Source organism: Manis pentadactyla, chromosome 3 (assembly GCF_030020395.1).
Source record: "Manis pentadactyla isolate mManPen7 chromosome 3, mManPen7.hap1, whole genome shotgun sequence".
NCBI classification, from domain to species: domain Eukaryota; kingdom Metazoa; phylum Chordata; class Mammalia; order Pholidota; family Manidae; genus Manis; species Manis pentadactyla.
Genome location: NC_080021.1, coordinates 184,644,442 through 184,658,758, shown reverse-complemented (window position 1 = coordinate 184,658,758; position 14,317 = coordinate 184,644,442). Strand labels below are relative to the sequence as shown.

The following is a 14,317-nucleotide window of genomic DNA, read 5'->3' as shown; positions in this document are numbered from 1 at the left end:
TGGCATGGATGGAGAAATAAGCATTCATATACACTATTGATGGCAGTATAAATTGATGAAACTTTTTGTGGAGCAATTTGGCAGTGACTATCATAATACGTTGTGAAGTAAAAAAGCAAGTTACAGAATATTGCATATGGTATCCATTTTCGTAAATAGAAAACAACTACTCGATAGACATTATCTCTTCATTGAAGCATTGGTAAAAGATTGAAAAGAGACACATTAGACTGTCAATTGTGACTCTGGAGGGAGCAGGACTTGGCTGGTGGGTGGACAGCTGGAGGATGGGCAGCAGGACCTGGAACAAAGGAAGGAGGGGAAGTAGAAACCATGTAGAAGAAAAAGCAATTATTCCAATTAAAAATTGGGCAGAGGATCTGAACAGACACTTCTCCAAAGGAGAAATTCAGATGGCCAACAGGCACATGAAAAGATGCTCCACATCGCTAATCATCAGATAAATGCAAATTAAAACCACAATGAGATAACACCTCACACCAGTTAGGATGGCCACCATCCAAAAGACAAACAATAACAAATGTTGGCAAGGATGTGTAGAAAGGGGAACCCTCCTACACTGCTGGTGGGAATGTAAATTAGTTCAACCATTGTGGAAAGCAGTATGGAGGTTCCTCAGAAAACTCAAAATATGGTGACGATAAACAGAACAAGAAGCCATTGAGTACTTTTCCCTCATATATACCTACAGCTGACACTGCTCTGCATAAATAGTTCTAACTAAAGAGCTAAATATCTGAGAATGCATACATTATAGTCATTTATTTTCTATGTCCAATGGTGTGATGTAATAAATAAATTTTTCCAATAGTTCATTCTGTTAGCTCTCCAGACCTAATGTTCCTTATTAACTTTATTGGGAGGATTTCCAAGCTTTTTTTTGATAATGTAGTTTATTCCTTTTTATGTTACTCAGAATGCAACTCTGACTGATGTTTTCCTAGTTTTGGTCTCTTCTTTTTTGTGTTTGTAGCAAGATCTGTTATCTATATTGGAAGTAATGATTTTGCAATAAATAAAGAAAAAACTCAATAGATTATTAAAAATAAAAACTCAAAATAGAAATACCATTTGACCCAGGAATTCCACTTCTAGGAATTTACCCTAAGAATGCAGGAGCCCAGTTTCAAAAAGACATTTGCACCCCTATGTTTATTGCAGCACTATTTACAATAGCCAAGAAATGGAAGCAACCTAAGTGTCCATCAGTAGATGAATGGATAAAGTAGATGTGGTACATATACACAACGGAATATTATTCAGCCATAAGAAGAAAACAAATCCTACCATTTGCAACAACATGGATGGAGCTAGAGGGTATTATGCTCAGTGAAATAAGCCAGGCAGAGAAAGACAAGTACCAAATGATTTCACTCATCTGTGGAGTATAGGAACAAAGCAAAAACAGAACCCAAGAATGGACTGGCAGTTACCAAAGGGAAAGGGACTGGGGAGGATGGGGGGGAAGGGAGGGATAAGGGGAAAAAGGGGCATTACAATTAACACACATAATGTAGGGGGTTGGGGAGCTCGTGGAAGGCAGTATAACACAGAGAAGACAAGTAGTGATTCTATAGCATCTTACTACGCTGATGGACAGTGACTGTAATGGCGTATGTGGTAGGGACTTGATAATGGGGGGAGTCTAGTAACCATAATGTTGCTCATGTAATTGTAGATTTACGATACTAAAATAAAAAAAAAAAGAAGGAAACCATGAAGAAGATGGCAGGGATTGCCGGGATATGGCCCCATAGCCATAACAGAGAAGAAGAACTATCCAGACTTGTCCCTTCCTCCTGCCTTCCAGTCTCTGGCCAGTGCCTCCCAATGACTGAATCTAGCTACTATCTAGTTGGCAAAAGACCTGCGAAAAGTAGTTTTCAGAAGAACACAGAATGGGTTTGAGAACAAAGATGTAATGGCCAACCTCAAAAAGGTATTGGGGTAGTTCACAGGATCAGCAAGAGAGATGAAGAACCAGATACTAAAAACAGGAGAAAACCCAGTAAAAAGAAAACAACAATGCCACACACACACACACACAAAACAGGAAGCATTGTAAGAGTCATCCTGGAAAATAATAAAATACAGTTAGTAGTATATAGTGATGGTAAGAGGTAATTAATCTTACTGATTTTTTTAAGTGGTTAGACTTCCCTGGCTCTGAGCTAAAAGAGCCTGTCCCTAGGAATCAGCTAATAAACTGAGGGCTACTTTCCATAAAGCCTTGTGATGCAATGGGAACAAAGATTTAAAAAGACCAGGTTTCAGTCATCAAGATATTTGGAGGAAGACAAAGGTGTAAACAATTAGAATAGTTAATCTTAGCAAGCTGAGCTCAAAGACAAAGCCAATCACTAGGCTAAACTGTGCCTCTGTGCAAGACAGAAAAAGGTACCCTCTCTGAGTCGACACAGCACCAGGGTATACAGCTCAGCCAGCTGGATGCAGTTGGATTTTAGCCCTCTCTGGACCCCTCAGCCAGTACTTTTGTGCAGAGAGCAAAGTGCACATCCAGACATAGCTGCCCCTCTAGAACAGGTAGAGACTGGCACTCTGAAAGGAGAGCTGAGGCAGTTTGTGAGGACAGGCACCTGAGCAGGAGGACTCCCTGGCAAGCCAGCCTCCCAGTCCAGAACATCATTAAAGACTTCAGTGATTTCATTTGCTTCTGGTGCCAGTAACTGTGACAAGGAGTTGGCAAAGAGAACCCCAGAAAATTTGGAAAGACTCCTTTGGAAGGCAAAATTGATAGATGGTGTTTACAACTTTGCTTTGGTTCTCCCATCAGAGTGAATGTCAGAAGTTTTCTTCTCATTTCCAAGATAGTGTGTGAGATCTAAAAGGCTCCTTTGCCCAGAGATAATGAAACAGTGGGATACACAGTTAAGTGTGAGGACACGGGCAAGTGAACCTTGTACCAGGTCAGCAAAGTCCAGTTTGCTGCTGTGTGAATCCCAGGTTTGATGTTACCACTCTAGTCTTTTCTTTAAGTCATGTGACAGCATCAGTGTCCTGTAATAGAGGGTTGGCTGGACAAATCCATGAGACAATCTTATGCAGCCATTAGAAAGGATTTTATGAAAGTCAAAATTATAGTCACATAAGATCAGCTGGTTGCCAAAGGTTGGAGGAGAATGAATAGGTGAAACACAGAGCATTTTTAGGGCCATGAAACGGCTCTGAATAATACTATAGAAGTGATTGTATGACATTATGCATTTGTACAAAATGGACTTTAACTAATAGTAATGCATCAATACTGGTTCATTAATTGTAACAAATGCAAGGTGTTAATAATAGGGGAAACTGGGGGGCTGGGGGATATGGGAACTCTGTACTATCTGCTTGATTTTTTCTGTAAATCTAAAACTTCTAAAAAAATTAAGTCTAAAAAAGGGTTCTATAGAAGTATGTATATATAAAAAGATGCTTATAAAACATTGCTAAGTTAAAAAAGAGCTACTAACAATATATACAATATGGTCTCATTTTTGTAAAATTATGAACACACATACAATATAATTTTGAATTTTAAGTGCAAGAGAAAATATTTAGTCACAAGCTCTTGGTTGAAAGATTATGGGTAATTTCTAATTGCTTCTGTTTGCTTGGTTATTTAAAAACACTTTAAACTTTTTTTGTTAGACAAAATACATGCATACTTTCCCATTGTAAGTGGTTCAAACAATAGGAAGTGTATTTTTGTACAACTGTAGTGTACTCCCCAGATCACCCTTCAGAACTGAAGCATTCACTCCCCAGTTCCTTAAGCACCCCACGCAACCTTACCAAAGAAAACCCACTTCTTTTAACATCATGCCCTCTTGCCAGGGCAGCCCACTTTCAAAGATAGAATGATGCAGAGGTATAAAGGGCCCACTTACCTGGCCTCAAGTAGGGATAATTCTGCAGGGCCGTATCAGCTGCAGTGCTCTGCATGGAATAGACTGAAGCTTTTTCATGAACACACTGCAGCCTAACTTCTCCTGCCCAGTCCTGCTTTCTTCGCTTTCCCACAAATGATCCTAAGCGCTCTCTCCAATAAGCTTTCTGGATTCGAGTCTAATTAACAATAATTGGTGCCAGGAATGATCCAAGAAAGCAAACTATAAAATGGTATTTGTGAACTAGGTCACTCACCAGCCATTTAGCAATGAGTATACCATCACCAGTGGTGGGTAGAGCACTGTTAGTCCCTAGCATGTAATTTGTGTGATTGATACAGTTAAAAAATTTTCACCACTGGCAAGTTGGGACGCTTTGCCTGAAGAAAGGAATGCATGGGGGTAGGGAGCACAATGTGTCAGGTATTTGAAAAGTAATAGGATGTTTGTTCTTGAGAGTAATAGATACTTTGGAGAAAGACTATAAAAGTCAAGTGTGAACGGCAATATATAAAGAGACTGTCATCTCCTGCAGCCAGAGGGCAGGAAAATCTGAGGATCAGGATCAGGCCCAGGACTTACCTGTAAGATTTGCAGAGCTCCAGAGAACTTGAATTCTAAACCAGTGAAAATTGGCTGCACCAAGGTTAGAGTCCTAGTTGAGAAGAAGTGGAAATGGAAGACATGGGATGGCAATATCTGGGTCTATCTACCTGAAAACCTTGAACCTTCAGTTTGTTGGAGGCTGCATAACCTCTGGGCCTTCATAAGTTGTGCACTCCTTATTAAATATTAGTTCTCCCTCTTGCAGAAATTTCTGCCTTATGAGAAATGTGCCTCCCCATCTGGATCTACCCCAACATCCCAACCTGGCCATTAGACCAGTAACTAGGATTAGATAACAACATGAATGGCCAGGACCTAATAAGGGAGGAAAGGGACTATGCCTAACGGAGCTGTAGAGTACAACCAAGATGTACCAGCAGAAACCAGGAGAATATAAATGGAACTGCATTCTGAGAATTCTGAGGGTCCATCTAAATGGGGAGGAGTTGAGTCTAAAATTGGATGAGGAAGAGGTTATCAATGTGCGAGCATTCTCCTGGAACACAGGATTTAACATCATGACAAGAACCCTGAGAAACAGGGTTAACATGTTGCCAGGATAGTTCTTAAGAGCTTGGAGAAAGCTACAGTCCATAATAAATGAAGTAGAAATGTCAGAACTGCTGAGAGAGATGGGGAAAGGAATCAAAAGGCTCAGAAAAGAAGAAGGTTGAAGAGAAATAGACTATGGCCATACCCCTCTGAAAGTGCCCGATCTCGTCTGATCTTGGAAACCAAGCAGGATAGGGCCTAGTTAGTATTTGGATGGGAGAAATAGCATGTAAAAGGAGAAAACTCATCAAATGACTTTATTCTACAGGAGGGCTCTGAGGAATGTTCCAAGAAAAGGCTCATTGACATCACTGAGAGGCTCAATAGTGGCTGCCTGTGCACTTTCCAAATAGGGCTCCTTGATAGCAATGAGAGCAATAGGATCCCAAAACAACAGAGGCCAGATGGCAGCACTTAATTGTCAGAAGCAACGTGGATGTAATTAGCACAATGAGCTATGGGGTTCATATGACAGCCAGAAGGGCCCGCCCTGCAGAGAGCTCTGGAGATAGGAGATGTTCCTAAGGGCAAGATGGCCAACCCAGCAATCACAATAAATCAAGGCTAGAAGATAAAGGGGCTGAATCATAAGACATTGCACAGTTTCTGGACCAGAACCAGTTTTCACACCTGGACACAATGACTAAAAGAGAGGACAGGTTCCCAGGAGGAAGGACCCCACAGCACCAAGGCAGGTGTAGATGGCATGAAACCACCAGCCCTTCCCCAAAGGAGGCTATAGACCACCATTCACTTAGGCAGCCATACACAGGGGAAAGGGAAATATTACCCAAGAAGTTCAAGACTGTTGGACACAAGAGACTGAGATGAAATAAATAGTAGGGGACTGAAAACATTATCAGGGTCCCCCAGTGAGACTGCAGTTAAAGTGGGGGCATATGGAGATCAACTAATAAATGGAATTCTGCCCCAAGTTCAATTCACAGTAAACCCATTATGTGCACAGACATTTCCCAGTGGTTATTTCCCCAATTCTCAAATGCATAACTGAAATTAACACACTTGACTGGTAACAGGACTACCATATTGGTCCCATTACCTGTGAAATAAGAGCTATCATAACAGAGAAGGCCAAAGAGAAGAATCTGAAACTTCCCCTTATCCCAGCCAAGATAGCAATGAAAAAAATCACATCTTACAGGGAATCAGTGATACTCTAAAAGATTTAAAGGATGAAGAGATAGAGGTCCCTATAATATTTTCATTTGGTTCAGCAGTATCCTAGACAGATTCCGGAGAATGACAGTGGACCATGGTAAATTCAAAAAAGTAGTTTCAATTGCAGCTGCAGACCATACTTAGTACCTTTGCTAACACAGATTAGCATTGCCAGAAACACGTGGTATATGATGACTGAACTGGTGAATGCGTTCTTTTCCACCTGGATCAGAAATAGTTAGCTGTCATGTGGTCTTGCCCCAGAGCTATGTTAACTTTCATGCCTACTTATCATGCCCATAATGTATTCTGAAGGAACTTGGACCATCTGGATGTAACTCAGAACATCACACTGGTCTCAATATCGAGGACAGAATATTAATCTGACTGGATGTGGAAAAAGTTGCAAAGACATTGGAAGTCTTTGTGAAGACTTCTGTATATGCTTTTAAAGGTGGAAGATAAACCCTATGACAAGATAAGCACCTACCACAACGTTGAAGTTTGGGGGGAGTCCAGTGATCTGGGGAATGCTGAGAAATCCCCTCTGAAGAAAAAGACAATCTCTCATCCATTATTCTTCAGTTGAGAGTACCACTCCAACTTATATACTGGGTGACACAAAAGTCTTCCAGGTTTGAGTGGAGCCCAGATCAGGGAAGTGTTCAGAAGCAGGTCAGGCTGGGTTACAAATGGTCCTGCTTTTTGAGCCTCATAACCCATCAGAACCTATGGTGGACATTATGTGAAGTTTCTGGCAAGCTCCAATTAGAGAATCACAATCTAGATCGCTAGGGTTCCAAAGTAAGACTATGACATCTGCAGCAGAGAATTACACATCTTTTGAAAAAGAGCCCCTAGCCATGGTAGAGATGGAGTGCCTGACTGTGAGACATCAACCACATGGACAAAACAGTCCTGGTTTATCAGACCTACCAAGTCAGGTGGGCCCAGCATCAGTCTGCCAAGATGGGAATGGTACTTTCAAGATTAGACACAAGTAGGGCCAGATGACACATGTAAGCTGCCACAAGAACAGTGACACAGACCCCCCAAGTCATCCACTGCTGTTACATTGGCTCCTTTCACTCAGCTTATATCAATGACCATATATGCCTTTATGACCAGCTAACAGAAAAGGTTAGCTTGGTAGGTGAGTATAAGCAGAAAATACTGTCGTTGCCTCACATAGTGATGACCCTGAAAGACAGTATTGAGGAGAAATCCTCCCTACAGTAAGATTTGAAAGATGAACCATCAACTTTTGATGGCAAAAGAAGTGATCTGAGGTTAGGATATATTCAGAATCATGGATAGCAGTGAGTGACTTGGTTAGTTAGAGACCTCAAATGAGAAAGACTACAAAATCAAGAATAAGGAGGTCTAAGGAAGAAGCATTTGGGTGAACATAAAGGAAGGGGCATGAAGTATGATCTTTATATCGCATATGTATCAGTTTGCTAGGTTGCCATAACAAAATCCTACAGACTGCCGCTTAAACAACAGGAATTTATTTTCTCACATGCTGGGCTAGAAGTCCAAGATCAAGGTGTCAGTACAACTGGTTTCTTCTGAAGCCTCTCTCCTTGGCTTGCAGATGGCCACCTTCTTGGTAAGTCCTCACATGGCCTTTCCTCTGTGCATGCAGGCACATCTCTGGTGTCTCTGTCAAAACTTCCTCTTCCTTTACAACACCAGTCAGATTGGATTAGGGCCTGTCCTAACTGCCTCATTAAACTCCACCACCTCTTTAAAGGCTGTATATCCAAATACAGTCATGTTCTGTAGGTTGTTAGGGCTTCATCATATGAAATTTAGGGGAACACAATTCAGTGCATAACAACATGTTAAAACATATCAGAGAGACTCCAATCCAGAAGAGGCACTCAATAACCAAGTCATCAAAATGACTCAGCTAGAACCAAAGTATATGAAGGTAACTATTTTGCTGTGTTCTCATCAACATTTTAAATAATCAATCTTTTAAATTTTTCCAGAGCAATGATAAATGATTTTTCATTGGATTTTAATTTGTATTTCCTTGTGTTGGGTATTTCTTGACCATTTGTGAATTGCTTGCTATTATTCCTGCCCACTTTACTATGGGATTGTTTCCCTTTTTCTTATGGGTTTGTTGTAAGAGCTGTCATATAGTCTGTACATTATTCATCTGTTAAATGTACTAAAAATACCACTTTCCTTTTAAGTTTTGTAATATCTTCTTTTTTTTCCTTTCTTTACTTCGACCCAATTAAATTATTGGGATAGAAGTTATCCAAAAAGAGTTTCTAGCTTCCACTAGAAGGAATAAAATGTTGTGGATAAAATGAGAGTTCCTGTGGCCAGGATTCTCATCTGGCCCTGGTTGACTAGCTCACTGCACACCTGTGGGCAGTACATGGCTGTTGACTCTATATAAAGAGCTTCGCCCAGTGCTCTGGGCATGACACGGTGGCAGGTCTGCAAGGCTGCAGGAGCAGAGCAGAGGCTGGAGTGATGTTAGCACCGAGGACAGAGGCCTAGAGGACGGCTGTGCAGGACAACTGTGCAGAGAGGCCTGGAGGATGGCAGTGTTGGGACAGCTGTGCAGAGAGGCCCAGAGGACAGCTGTGTGGACAGAGGGGCCCAGAGGCAGAGACCGGCTTGCTGCATGCAGACTCGCTCTGAGTGAACGGGATTTTAGTGACTGATCTGCCACCTGGAAATAAAGTTGGGTATAACCTTTTCACCCCAAGAATGTTTTGCTGTTATTTTCTTTGGTCACATTGAATCCATAGTGAACTTGCCCGGGGCTAACCCCATTGTCAAGACAACCCTCCCAAGGCCCCTCAAATTCCTCCTGTGAGTAATAGGTCTTATTTCTTTCCGGGTTCTTGTTGCTTCAGCTACTGTACATGCCACCTTGCATTTTGTAATCGCCGCCTCAAGGCAGGCTGCACTGTCAGGGAAGACAGCTTTCCCATCTTTGATCCCGACAAAACCATTCCATCCACCCCTAAGTTCCACAGCCACTGGCTCAGCCTGAGTACAGGGGTGGACCATAGAGTGCTCCACGACCTGGGGAGGGGGCCACTCCTCTCCTTGGGGAACTTTCAGCTGCTGGATCTTTATTTTCTTTACAACCACTGGGTGTGCTTTCAATGCAGGAGGGGCCAGTGCCTCCGGCACCACCCCTTCATCCTTCCCCAGCTCCTCCATTTCTGGGACTGATGGCACCTTTCTCTCCACTCCCCCAAGTGCCTCCTCTTCTACAGTGCCTCACAACAATGACAGCTTGGTCTTCAGAAGGTCTCTTACCTTAACCTCAATGCTTCACAGCTGACATTCTCATGCCACCTCCGCCTGTGCTTCCCTCAGGAGTTCGTCTTTTTCCTTGATGGCCTCTTCCTCCTACAGAACACCTGGCAGCGCTGCTGTCTCGTCTCCAAATGGCACCTTGCTGCCGGTGCTCTCGTGCTACCTCCTCCCACATCAAGGCCATCTCTTTCCTCAGGGAATCCACAGAAGTCTGCAGCTCACGTTCTCGTGCTGGCATCTTTTTGTGACAGGTGTATTTCACTTAGTATAATGTCCTCAAGGTTTACCCATGTGTCAGAATTTCCCTCCTTTTTAAGGTTGAATATTCCATTGTATATGTAACCATTTTTAACGTTTGACCATGCTTTTTCTTAGTAGAGAATTCTAGGTTGCCACTCAGCACTTTATCAAGGTCACTCCATTTTCTATCTCTGTTTCACAGCATATAAGTCATAGGAATCAAGGGTCTGGCTAGCCTAAGTTGGGTCCTTTGCCCACTTGGCCAGGACAGAAGGGCATCTTGACCAACAGAATGACCCTTAGTGTAGTGAGGGAAAGGTAGTTCCCCAAAGAAAAATCAAAATATACTTCCAAAAAAAAGGGAAATTAGATACTAAAACAGGCAAAAACAATAGATAAACCACAATTTAGCATGTGTTTGACATACACATACACCTTCTCATTTATTCCTCATAAGAACCCTATGTGTTAGGTATTAACATCTCTCAGAAAGGCTCAAACTGGTTATGAAATTTGTCCAAGATCATGAAACAACTAGGCAGCATAACTAGTATTTGAGTGCAGGTCAAAGCCCTGCTTTCAAACTCCATGCTCTTCTGTTACACCGTCCTATTCCACTGGGTGGAAGATTAAATGTCTTCTATTCCTCAATTTTCCCATCAGTAGACAGAAGTACTTACTTGCTCTGGTCTCCTAAGTAGCCTGGATGTCCCAGCCAACAGGTTTGCAGAGCAGCTAGGGAGGCTTTGGAAGTAAGTAGCCTCCTACTTATTTCTTTTGTCATTGATTAGAGGGGAAAAAAACAGGGTGAATAAAACACATAGTATTAGTCACTTTAAAAATGCTTAATATGGGGGAGGGGCTCAATATGGCTGCATGAGTAGGGTGGCAGAAATCTCCTCCCAAAACCATACATATTTTTGAAAATACAACAAATACTACTATTCCTAAAAGAGAGACCAGAAGATACAGTACAACACCCAGGCTACATCTACCTCTGTGAGAACTCAGCATCTCACGAAGGGGGTAAGATACAAAGCCATGACCCGGTGGGACCCAAGCACTCCACCCACCCCAGCTCACCAGCAGGAGGAAAAGACTCAGAGTGGGGAGGGAGTGGAAGCACAGGACACAGGACTACTAAATAACAAGCCCTAGTAATCTGCACCGGGAGCACAGACACACATTGCATGGTGTACTGGATATTAGAGAAAAGTAAAAGTAAAATCTGAGATGGAGACTGCAAGCAGGTCCCCACAGCTGGTTCCCCTGGGACAAAAAAAAAGGGGGGGGTGCTTTTTAAAGGTCTTAAAGGGACAAGGGCTCAACAGATGAACAAAATCATCCCAGTACACTTAGCCAAGCAGGTAGGGAATCTTGAGGAACTTTGGGTCCCCTAACCCCCTGGGGGGTAAAGCAGCCCCAAAGCTCCTCACGGTGATAAGCAGCCTGCCATTTGTTCCCCTTGGCTGGTGATGCAAGCAGACCGGCTGACCTGCCACAGCTGCAGAGCAGCTGGAGAACAGCCTCGCTCACAGCAACCACACAGAGTCTCCTCCCAGTGCACAGCTAACTGGGACAGATGGAGGAAGCCAGAGCAAGGTCCCGAAGGCATGAAAGGGTGCTGTTCTCACAGGAGAACACACCCAGCATGTCTGCCAACCCCCCCCACAGTGCACTGGGCTATTCCAAGGGGTGCCCCACCCATGGCAACTCAGAAGATTATCCCAGAGACTGCCTCCCAGTGTGCAGGTAACTGGCACAGGCAGCGAAAGCTGGAGTAAGGATGGGAAGGCAAAAAGGGGTTCTCTCACAGGTGCCATTCTCACAGGAGAACACACCCGGTGTGGCTGCAACCCCCTGCAGGGGGCTAGGCTTTTCCAAGGGCAGCCTCACCCATGGCAGCTCAGGAGTTTATCCCAGAGATGGCACGGGGTGTGCGGGTAGACAGCACAGGCAGCGTAGAAGGACAAGGTGGCCAACAATCAGGAAGGGACTTTGCTCTCCTAGCTGACATATGCACCACCTGCCTGCGACCACTTCTATCTCCATGAAAATGCAGAAGAATCTGGTCCAGTCAAAAATTACTCAGACAACCCCAGAGACAGAGCCTAGTGAGACAGATATAACCAATCTTCCTGAAAAAGAATTCAAAATAAAAGTCATAACCATGCTGATGGACTGCAGAGAAATATGCAAGAGCTAAGGGATGAAGTCCAGATGGAGATAACAGAAATGAAACAATCGGTAGAAGGTCATAAGAGCAGACTGGACGAGGTGTAAGAGACTGTTAATGGAATAGAAATCAGAGAACAGGAATACAGACAAGCTGAGGCAGAGAGAGAGATAAAAGGAACTCTAGGAATGAAAGAATATTAAGAGAACAGTGTGACCAATCCAAACGGAACAATATTCTCATTATAGGGGTACCAGAAGAAGAAGAGAGAGAAAAAGGGAAAGAAAGTGTCTTTGAAGAAATAATTGCTGAAAACTTTCCCAAACTGGGGAAGGAAATAGTGTCTTAGACCATGGAAGCCCACAGATCTCCCAACACAAGGGACCCAAGGAGGACAACACCAAGACATAAAATAATTAAAATGGCAAAGATCAAAGACAATGACAGAGTATTAAAGGCAGCCAGAGAGAAAAAAGATCACCTACAAAGGAAAACCCATCAGGCTATTATCAGACTTCTCAACAGAAACCTTACAGACCAGAAGAGAATGGCATGATACATTTAATGCAATGAAACTGAAGGGCCTTGAAACAAGAATACTGTATCCAGCATGATTATCATTTAAATTTGAAGGAGGGATTAAAGAATTTCCAGGCAAGTATAAGTTGAGGGAATTTGCCTCCCACAAACCACCTCTACAGGACATTTTTAATGGACTACTCTAGATGGAAGCACTCCTAAGGCTAAATAGATGTCACCAGAGAAAATAAAATCACAGCAAAGAAAGCAGACCAGCCCAATACCTACTAAAGGCAAAAAATAAAATCAACTATCCACAAAAGCAGTCACAGGAAACACAAAAGAGTACAGCATAAAACACCTAACATATAAAGAATGGAGGAGGAAGAATAAGAAGGGAGAGAAATAAAGAATCATCAGACTGTGTTTATAATAGCTTAATAAGAGAGTTTAGTTAGACAGTTAGATAGTAAAGAAGCTGCCCCTGAACCTTTCATTACCACAAATCAAAAGCCTGCAATGGCAATAAGTACATATCTTTCAATAATCACCCTAAATGTAAATGGACTGAATGTACCAATCAAAAGACACAGAGTAATAGAATGGAAGATAAGGCAACACGCATCTATACACTGTTTAAAAGAGACTCACCTCAAACCCAAAGACATACACAGACTAAAAGTGAAGGGATAGAAAAAGATATTTCATGCAAACAATAGGGAGAAAAAAGCAGGTGCTGCAGTACTTGTAACAGACAAAATAGATTTCAAAACAAAGAAAGTAACAGGAGATAAAGAAGAACATTACATAATGATAAAGGGGGCAATCCAACAACAGGATATAACCACTATAAATATATATGCACCCTACACAGGAGCACCAACATATGTGAAACAAATATTAACAGAATTAATGAATGAAATAGAATGCAATGCATTTATTTTAGGAGACTTCAACACACCACTCACCCCAAAGGACAGATCAACCAAACTGAAAACAAGTAAGGACACAGAGGCACTGAACAACACACTAGAACAGATGGACCCAACAGACATCTACAGAACTCTACACCCAAAAGCAACAGGATACACATTCTTCTCAAGTGCCCATGGAACATTTTCCAGAATACACCACATACTAGGCCACAAAAAGAACCTCAGTAAATTCAAAAAGATTGAAATTCTTCTAACCAACTTCTCAGATCACAAAGGCATAAAACTAGAAACAAATTTACAAAGAAAACAAAAAGGCTCACAAACACATGCACCCCTTAACAACATGCTCCTAAATAATCAATGGATCAGTGGCCAAATTAAAACAGAGATCAAGCAATATATGGAGACAAATGACAACAACAGCACAAAGCCCCAACTTCTGTGGGACGCAGTGAAGACAGTTCTAAGAGGAAAGTATACAGCAATCCTGGCCTATTTAAATAAGGAAGAACAATCCCAAAACAATAGTCTAATGTCACAGTAATTGAAACTGGAAAAAGAAGAACAAATGAGGCCCAAAGTCAGCAGAAGGAGGGACATAATAAAGATCAGACAAGAAATAAATAAAATTGGGAAGAATAAAACAATAGAAAAAATCAATGAAACCAAGAGCCAGCTCTTTGAGAAAATAAACAAAATAGATAAACCCCTAGCCAGACTTAATAAAAGAAAAAGAGAATCAACACACATCAACAGAATCAGAAATGAGAAAGGAAAAATCATGATGGACCACACAGAAACACAAAGAATTATTAGAGAATACTATGAAAATCTATATGCTAACAAGCTGGAAAACCTAGAAGAAATGGACAACTTCTTAGAAAAATAAAACCTTCCAGGAC

The 14,317-nt window shown here is 42.1% G+C and overlaps 1 long non-coding RNA gene across 2 annotated transcripts; it reads right to left on the bottom strand.

Moving 5' to 3' along the window:
- Positions 1-188: 188 nt before the first annotated feature.
- On the bottom strand, positions 189-11,743 carry LOC118918802 (uncharacterized). Of its 2 annotated transcripts, none has more exons than XR_008996549.1 (4): positions 11,627-11,743; positions 10,466-10,559; positions 9,546-9,783; positions 189-301 (listed from the first exon to the last, which is right to left on the bottom strand). It is a non-coding gene; the product is annotated as an uncharacterized LOC118918802 (long non-coding RNA). The 2 variants fall into 2 exon arrangements; XR_008996550.1 differs by lacking the exon at positions 11,627-11,743 and adding an exon at positions 11,222-11,292.
- Between the last annotated feature and the right edge of the window lie 2,574 nt (positions 11,744-14,317).